The sequence below is a fragment of the Copadichromis virginalis genome, linkage group LG22 (assembly GCF_057382275.1).
Source record: "Copadichromis virginalis isolate Kocher_CV1m ecotype Utaka linkage group LG22, C_Virginalis_male_GT1.1, whole genome shotgun sequence".
NCBI lineage: Eukaryota > Metazoa > Chordata > Actinopteri > Cichliformes > Cichlidae > Copadichromis > Copadichromis virginalis.
Window position 1 is genome coordinate 21,706,877 of NC_140638.1, and position 7,142 is coordinate 21,714,018.

The following is a 7,142-nucleotide window of genomic DNA, read 5'->3' on the forward strand; positions in this document are numbered from 1 at the left end:
TGGCACTCACTGGGTATACTAGTTAAAATATCCAGAAAGTATTCTTTGGAAGAAATATGCTACTTTGTTAAAATTTACAGGATATTTTTTTCACCAATTGAAAAACAACATATTTGAAATCAATGAATGTTCACAATAGTACATTTTATGGATATATTAAGCAAGAGTATTTTTTACCACCATCTTTGCTCCAACAATGAATATGCCTAAAAACACAGCTAGACCTTGACTGGCTCTTTGGGCATGAGGGACTCCTGCCATATTTGCCATTTCTGAATTCTTTCATAGGATTTGTATTAGGAATTGTCAAAGGATTTTTGCTTTTAAAGGTTTTATTATTCATATAATAATCAGCTAAGAGTGTTTATATTTCTGTTTGTACTCAACCAGCTGCACAATTAACCGTTGGCTCTTTGCTCTATAACGGAAACTGTTTGCCGTGTCTTTCTTATAATGTCTTATAAAGCAAGAATTTGCCTTAAAATACCACACAATGTGATTTATTTTGAATATTGTTAATTTTCATGCCCTTGATGAAAAATAAGTTCAACACCAAACTACTGTACAGTATTTGTTTTCAGTTTACAATCTTGAAACTCACTCTTGCTTACTCCCCCCCCCCCCCCCCCCCCCACCCCCTTGTTGTATCAAGTCCTACTACATCAATTAGCACAGTCTGTTTGAATTATGAAGCGTCAGCCATGTTGCATGTGCCACACAGTAATATAAAGCAAGGTTCAGATGGATATTTTACTCATGTCGTGTTTAGATATCGGTTGTTGTGGATATGTGAGGTGGTTCCCTGTGTTTTTGTGTCAGAGAACAATGTTGAAGCTTAGCTAGCAATGGGCCACCATGACAGAGACTTGTGTAGTGATTAATCATCTTCAGCCAGCATTCATCTTCAGCGTGGTTGCTAATATGTTGAATACAGTATATAGGTTGCCATGGCAGTGCGGCTCAAGGAGCTAAGGAAACACAACAAAAGCCGATAATTAGCTCAAGAAAGATGAGAAGAAACGCTGAATATTCAGCATGAGTGATGGTGTTTTTATAGACATTTTAGAGTAATGACCTGTTTACGAAGATAACAGAAGGAACACCAAAAAAAACAACAGTATAATGGTGAGCTAACAGCTGATAGCATTATGCTGTTAAATTCTACACAGCAAAGTAATGTAATGTAATATTTTCACTGTTAAATAGTAATTTAATACTGGCAAATCTGTCCACCAGTGTTTTACTGTAGTTTGACAGGGAAATTTATTGCAGTCTCCTCTGTTATAGTCCAGAGTTTGCTGTCCGTTCAAGACCTCTGAGTATGCACAGCGACTTTATTTCGGTGCTCTATATCAGGGTTGTCCCACAAGCTGAAGCAACTTGTTTTTCGATATATTTCATATGTTGCTAGAGTTCACCTCTTCAGACTGCATCCTCTGTTCCAGCCATCTTGGAAGTAGGTAAAGGAGTGCCAGAAACCTCTACTCTGCTTCTTTCAACCACTCCAAGCGCTTGATGTTTAGACTTTGTGGTTCTTAGACTAGCTCCACTTCTGCTACTGACGAAGGAGGAAAGCAAACACCACTTGCAGAAATTACTCATTCTGACTGTTTTAATGTTGGCTGGGCAGCTTTCGTGCACCATACAGCAGCTCTAAAAAGCCGTTGTATGCTCAATCACAAGAGAGACATAATAAGCACAAATAATGGCTAAATACAGCTTCCCGTGCATTTTTTTTTCTTTGCCTTGCAGGCGAGTGGTGATTTGCTTTTTTGTGCTGATCCTTATTAACAGTGAATTTGTTAGTCACCATGTGGCTGATTAGTATATGTTTCACGAAGGCTTAGGTTTCTCTCTTTGACTTTCTGCCCACCCAGCAGGCATTACGGGTAGTGACTTGCAGAAGAAAGGGATAGTGGGAAAACACGGGGGCCTGGGGTCGACGTGTCACCATTGCTCAGTGTCCTTGCTGCCAATCTATGTAAACATGCACGCACACAAACACACACACACACGAAAATGTCCAAGCCATCACCTTGTATGCAACATCAGACTTCTGACAAAGACAAGCTGGTCCAGCAGTCTGAGTCTTAACAAGCTCCAGCTGAGGGTGGACATAGGCCACTGTGAATGTGAGAGTGTGTTTAGGCTGGTGCTTGCAGTGACAGAAGGCAGCCAGTATTTGTGTCTGCTCCTTCATTTCCTGTTCCTGTGAGGCAGGTTTCACTCTCACAGAACATGGCAGCTCACCTTTGGGGGTGCAAATGCCCTGTTGTGAGTGACTGAGTGTGTGTCAGTGTGTGCGTGTGTGTTCTCTTACCAGTGGGAATGAAAACCCACACAAAAGGAATCAATCGCACTTGTTGCTGATTAAGGTGTGACTCCACCCCCCGCTCTCATATCTCAGCCTCCTCCTTCTGTAGCTCCTCAGCTGTGAGTGATTAAGCTGAAGGGAGGAAGGGAGGGAGGCAGTTGGAAGGGTGAGAAGAGAGGACAGGGTACTTACTGACTGGCTGAATAATGGCTTCCAGAGATCTCTGACTTTGGGGCTCTGTGCAGCACGAGGGTTAATCAGGAGTGACGGCTCAGCCCGTTTGGACACTGTATAGGCAGCTCTGCTCCTGTCAGGCACAGACATGGACTGCCAAACCCACCCACCCCCACTACCTCCATTCTCTCATCACCACAGGATCTTAACCACTAGGCCGCTAGTCCTTGCTACAACTATATGACAGGGAAAAGTTTGGTACAAAAGGAGAAAGGGAAGGACAGGCAGAAGAGGAAAAGAAAAAGTTGGAAAGTAATTCAAGCAGATTTGAGGTTGAGAAAGAGAAAAGGCAACCAATGAAAGGCACATAGGGAGATACATGCATGGCCTACGGTGGAGTGGTTGATGCGGTGTGCCGGTTTCATGTTTGTGCATGCATCTGTGTCAGATTGACTGTGGATGTTTAATGGGAACCCCTGAGCAGCCGGGGGAAACCCATCGTGTTCATTCAACTGCACAGATCTCAGGAAAAGCTATACTGAGGTTACTGTTCCTTTACGCACGTGTGAACGTATATGCACACCCTCCGTGTGTGCGTGTGTTTGCGAGAGGTTTGATGCGGTCTGCTGATTTGTGCTGTTTCCACGGTGATTGGTTTCCATCAAGCGTCCGGGGGCTAAACCATCGACAACGTGCACTCTCTTTCCCTGCGACCTGACTCCGTTTCATTTTTCAATTTCACTTTCATCAACTGCTGCCGCCTGTTTTTTCATTTTTCTATTTCCAGACGATGACAGAAAGCGTGTGAAGTGTGAAATTAGAAAGCGCGTCTGTAAATAATGGCGTGTAACACGGAGTACACACACATGAACAAACACGGACGAGCACATACTCTGTTGCATAAGCTGCGAGACAGAACTCATTACCTTCAAACTGAGCGATTGGAAAAAGTGAACTGAATACTTAAACTTGCCTCTAAATGACATAATTACAAACAGAAGATAATAGTTGGACTTCTTATTTGATTTTATCAAGTGGGAATTCAGAATATTGTCCAAAACATGCAAAACAAGCCCACTGATAGTCTATGGCACTGACTGAGACACTATGAGCAGAGTTTAAGGTCGATTTCCTATAAAGGAGCCCCTGTTCTATGTTGCTTTTTGGCACAACTTACATAAAGTCACACACATCTTATCCCCCCCCCCCCCCCCCCCCCCCCCACCTGGATTTAACTGTCTGACAGAGTGAGATGTTGGCGTAGTGGAGCGCTGGAGAAGGAGGTCAGGGGCGCAAGGGCAGTCAGGTCCCTCCGACGTCCATCAAAATGACAGGTACCCCTGCTTTAAAACTCTGTGACCCACCCCAAAACCCAGTTTCCCTCCTTTTTTTCTGCAGACACACAAACGCGCCGAAACAGACACGCACACACGCTGAATTACTAGGCCTAAAAAGTAGCCCCGCAGCGAAGGAGACCAGCTCTCCGCAATTAGGACATTCTGCGGCCATGAAATCATTCTGAAAATTAGCTCCAGGAAGCAAGAGGAGGGAGACAAAGTCCTAAAGAAAGGCAAAAAAAACGTGACTGTAAGAAAGCGGGTGAAGCTGGGGAGGAAGAAAGTGTTCTGGATCTCCTCAGCAGTCAAACAGACAGACCACATGTGCTGGCAAGGCGAGACTGAAAGAATTTAAAATTATTCCAGATAATGATGGCTGTTAAGATTAACAATTAATCCTCTAGCCTCATGACACGTTAGATTTGGATACGGGGAAATGGCTCTAAGAGGTGCGAAAGGCCTCAAACAAGTATTCAGTCAGCTAAATTACACTTTCTGTTTATGTGTGTGTGTGCCTCCAGAAGCTGACAGTGTAAAGGCCTCAGGTCCTGACAGGAGAAGGAACCAGGGTTTGGATCTCAGCTCATGACTGAAGAGACCTGCTCTATGTTCTGTGGCAAAGTCTATTCTACATTCTGCAGATCTGCCGCTCTCCTGTCGCCTCTGGTTTACCCTGCTCTGACCTTCTGCCATTACACAAACAGCATCTGCCAGCGATCAACTCCAACAAACCTTAAGTAACAGCGGGACAACATCACCCTGTGCCACCCCAACCCTCAGGTCATCCTGTTTCCTAAGCTAAACATTTAAGAGATAGATTTGGGAATCACTTGCTGCTGGCCATCTTTGCTAACTTTAGAATAAATGAATGTGGGTCTAAATGTGTGTGTGTGGGTGAGCATGTGTGCGAGCCCAGCTGTGGGTTGTTAGTAGTGAACTCAGCTCAGTGGGAAAGGGGCACCAGATGGTTGGTGGGACAGAACGATTGAGAGTTGAAAAGAAGAGGTAAATCGCAATTAGGGAGGAGAAAGAAAAAAGTCTTTAAAACAGAGCAACATGGAGAAATCATAGAGCTGAGCAGACTCATGTTTTAAAGCTAAACATTTCCATTGTCTTAATCTAGTCTTAAACGCTCGCATTTAAGGCGACACAGTTGCTAAACAGTCGATAGCGGCTTTATAAATGTAGGGATCTAGGCACGCGTCAATAGTATTCTTGGTCATGCATCATGTTGAATGTGCAAAAGAAAACACTTTCTTCCGTTCCACTTCTTGAAACTCCTGATTTGTCCCATGTAGTTTGACGTATCTGTGGGGGGGAATGAGACATCACGCTGTTCCAAAGTTCTGTAATTCGGGGTCATGTATAGTTAAAACAACATGTGTTTTTCTCCACATGGGGAAACTCTGACAGTCAAGCGAGGATCACGCGATTGGATGAACTGCTAATCAAGCAATGGGAGAGTTTGGAAATTCCTTGGGAGGCAGACAATGGAGGCAGTGCTATGTTTTTGTGGTATCCGGAGCAGCAGGCATTGGGAAATCAAGTTCAGCTGAACAGCCAGCCCCACACACACACAAACACACCTACGCACACACACACAAACCATTTTTTGACACACATTTGGCAAGAGAAGCACCCGTCTTGATTAAAGGCTCTGTGCTTGATGCATGTTTCTGCTGATGACATGTTTCTTTCCCCAGTGCTGTCAGCGTGTATGGACATGTTAACTTTTCCGCTGCATGAACTCGCTTTTGTGTGTTGGTGTCCGTGACTCCAATCTGATTAACTGCTGTATCTTTCTTATTCTCCTGCTCTTTAATCAGTTGAGGGCCTGCCATAACCGGAAGGAAACCCTTTTCCTGGAAGTGCTTGTCTGGCACTGTGCAGCTGGCCTCAGCATGGACTTAGTGCCACTCGGACAGCCATTGGACTGAGGAAAAGGAAAACCATTCTTGTCTTTAGCCATACCGAAATCCAGTTACTGTCAAATCTTGAATGGGAGGTTTGGTCTTCAGAGTGTTTGTTTTGAGCTGAGTCCGGGACGTCTTGCTGATGGATGTGACAGAAATACACACCGATTACGGTCCGTGACTCAACACCCGTGCATAAAATTTTCTAAAAATTTTCCTTTTTCAAACAAGTCAAACTTGGGTGAAGACCATCACGGATCACTGAGCCCTCACCCAGGCGCTGAGTGATGATGTCATACTTAGGAAACCACCACAGGGACAGCAGGAGGGAAAATACGAGCTGTAGCATGAAAACAGGGAAAAGACAGAGATTGGAGGTGACGGTTGTGATGTGGGAGAGTGTTTCTGGACGCCGTAGCTGAGAGAGTAGAGCGAGTGTGGTTGCTGGCTGGCCGAGGGTTTTTAATAAACAGCCTGTTGAAACATGACAGGACTATTGGGTGAAATCATTACTGTTTTACTGTGATGACTGATGTGACTCCCTGAACCTGGGAGTCTGAGCGGGTCAGGACAGTTACTTTTGTTGATTGCTGTAGCTATTATCCCACCATGCTTACACGCCATTGTCTTCAAGTGGAAATTGATTTCACAGCCTGGTAAAACAGATTATTTTAAATAATTAAGTCAATACACAAATCAAAGTGTTTATTTACATACATTTGTTGGTCATGACAGAGGGCTGCCCCACCCTCAGACTGGTTCTGCCAGAAATTTCTTCCTGTTAAAAGGAAGTTTTTCCTTCCCACTGTTGCCAACTGCTTACTTATAGATGGTCCTGTGATTCTTGCTATTATTGTAGCTTCTTTATCTTACAAAAAATCATCTCGAGGCAACGGTTGTTGTGATTTAGCACTATATAAATAAGAAAGGACTGAACTGAATTGAACTGAAACAGTTATTGTGTCTCAGCTTTCTCTACAGCTGTTTTCACATATGCACTGCATGATTTGCCCAGTAGATGTGCATTTGGGAACTCAAATGTCAGATGCAATCGAAATAGAGACTGTCCACTCTCTAACTCACAAGCTCCCTAGTACAAAGCCCATGTGATGCACCCATGTGTGAATAGCACAGTTAATATTGTTATGCATTCCCTGTCCTTGTCTTCAAACATTGAAAAAATGATTTTGTGTTTCTTATCCATTTGTTGATAAATCTTCTCTTTTGAAGGAGTTTTCAGTTATGACACAAAGCAAATTCTCAAGTACCAGCTCTACTGTTTATGCAGTCCGCACTTCTTAAATGCAAACAGTTAATGTTACCAGGTGTAGATCTTATCTTTTGCGTGCCACATCTGGTTGTCTAGGCTCACACACCATTTTGGCAAATCCAAATTTTTTCACA

At 43.7% G+C, this 7,142-nt stretch overlaps 1 long non-coding RNA gene across 1 annotated transcript; it reads left to right on the forward strand.

The window, feature by feature from the left end:
• The first annotated feature begins 973 nt into the window (after nucleotides 1–973).
• Nucleotides 974–6,191, forward strand: LOC146683341 (uncharacterized). Its single transcript, XR_014917718.1, has 3 exons — nucleotides 974–1,125; nucleotides 4,347–4,605; nucleotides 5,652–6,191. It is a non-coding gene; the product is annotated as an uncharacterized LOC146683341 (long non-coding RNA).
• The last annotated feature ends 951 nt before the right edge of the window (nucleotides 6,192–7,142 follow it).